The following is a 2,499-nucleotide window of genomic DNA, read 5'->3' on the forward strand; positions in this document are numbered from 1 at the left end:
TCGCCTCGGTAGTTCTTAATGTCAAAATGATGTATCTGCGTAATTCTCACTGTAATTATACGTGGTTGGTGTAATTTTTGTTTCTGTACTCCTGCTATAAGATGGGGTAGTTGTTTTTTTTTCTTTATAAAAAAACAAAAAATGTTTTTCACGCCAATAAAACATTCAACAAAAGATATCATGGCATCCGTGATCGCATAAAACTCGATTCGAATCGAATGAAATAAAATCTGTGGACTTTTGGCAAAACAACCTCTGTGCTTTCTGTAGGTTGGAATTATAAGGAACTTTCATTTAAAAATTTCATATCTTTATTTAACTGTCATTAAGATGTCATCCTGAACTACCCCTATTAATTACTACACATAAAAATATCATTCGACAACTCAATGAATTACAGTTTTGAATAGAAAATGACCTTACTCGAGAGAAGTTGTTTGTCAAAAGTCATTTTGAATTGAAAAAGCAAGCTCGCTATCTAATACCGTAATTTCATTGAGATTATGTCAAAACTATTTTCGATTCGAATTTGATTCCATCACGGATGCCGTAATTCAAGCCCTGTGTTAATTTAAAAGCAAGCTCAAACAATTACATATCTCCACTTCAAAGTTTTTTGATTAAAATTACATTCAAAATGCCTTAAATAAAAATGTTTTTTAACGAAATTTTTTTTAAATAAACAGCTAATTGAGATGCTATTTCACTTTTAAATTGGTTATGCTCAGAGTTAACTTTTTATTTTTATTTTAGGTGTGTTCGATGACAAAATATGCATACACTGCGTTCATTTAAATCTCTGTTTTTCCCGGAAAATATCGGTAGATTTTTAGCCTTTGTTGGTAAAAATGGTAGAAAATAAAATACAGCTAAAAAGTTGGTAGATCTACCAATAAAGTGGTAAAGTCCGTGCATTGATGTATGTATGTGTTATTGAGAGAACACTTTATGGCGGAATTAAGTTGCTTGTTTTTTGTTATTTATTGGAAGTGAAAGTGCATGACGAGCAGGCGGCAAAGTAGGTGTTCAGAAGCTTTTACTCACAATCAGTGGCTATTTGGAAGGCACGCCGATACCAGTGGGACTTGAAGTTGACACATTGACGCTCTTGGAGAGTATGCTATGCTATGTATGTACATATATATGTAAATACCCAGCAGTGAAAACGCAAGCCGGTCAGTAAACTTAAATTTCAGTAAATTTTTCAACTGACAGAAAAGACTAATTCTCTACCTGATATAAGCTAATGCAGAGGGTGACCAATAAGACAATATTTGGACCTTTTTTATTACTTTTATTCTATTTTGAAGTAAAAATTAATTACCAGTTCTTGGTAAATTTTACTGTCAATTTTTTATTCATCTTAAGTGAATGAGTGCAAAATTTTATGTTCTTAAATAGCGAAGTTACAGCACAAAATTTCATATCTGAACAGTTACTTGTATGGAAGATATGTGTTGTAGTACCGACAAAGGATTAATGCATTGAAAAATGGCGCCGGCGTATCAAATTTTAGTTGGATATCTCTAGAACTGAGGGACTAGTTTGCATTCAAGTAGACTGACAAACTTATGGAAGGCAGATGGAAATGACTAAATGGACTCAGCTCGAAGTCTTGATTTTTTCAGAATGACTGTTTATGGGTCCATCTCTTCTTCCACTTATCAAACAAACATCTGACCAAAGTTACAATACCTCTTCACGGTCTAAGACTAAGGCTGATACAAAGAGCAATGGTAAGACGGATATTACGAATAAGACTAAGACTAAGCCTAACTAAGACTAAGATTATAGCTAAGAGTCAGACTGAAACCAACACCAGTACTAAGCGTGAAGTGAAAACTAAGGCTAGAGCTTAGATTAAGACGAAGGCTAAGATTAATCTTAAGGCTATGGCTATGACTAAAACTATGGACATGACTCAGACTAGATAATACTCATACTAGGACCCAGGATCAATAGTATGGCTAAGATAAGACTAAGACGGCAAAGACGAACAATAAAGCGAAGACGTAAAGAAGCGTAGACAAAAACGAAAGCGAATACAAAGACATAAGGTGAAGAAGAATACGAGGACGAGAAGGATCACGAATACGAAGGCAAAAAGCATACAAAGATGAATACGAAATCGAATGGAAAGATGAATACTAAGACGAACACGATTTCGCGTGCGAATTTAAAACCTAATACAAAGACGAATACGAAATCGAAAACGACTGCTGAGACGAATACAAAAATGAAGACGAGTACGAGGAAGAATGCGAATACGACGACGAGAATGAAGGCAAAAACAAGTAAAAAACTAATACGAATAAAAAAATTAAGACTAAACCGTTTTTTCCAATTAGGTGTTAAAATTTTAAAAGCTACTTAAGAAAAGTCATTTGCAGTATTCATTGGATTGTAAATGAATTGACGGAAGTTTCATTTTCGGATCATGGCCTAGGCGCAGTCCTTTTTCATATAATTAACTTAATTAAATTAAAAATTAAATTTAAA

The sequence above is a fragment of the Rhagoletis pomonella genome, unplaced genomic scaffold, assembly GCF_013731165.1.
Source record: "Rhagoletis pomonella isolate Grant_MI unplaced genomic scaffold, Rhpom_1.0 Rhpom_scaffold_00007, whole genome shotgun sequence".
Lineage (NCBI taxonomy): Eukaryota > Metazoa > Arthropoda > Insecta > Diptera > Tephritidae > Rhagoletis > Rhagoletis pomonella.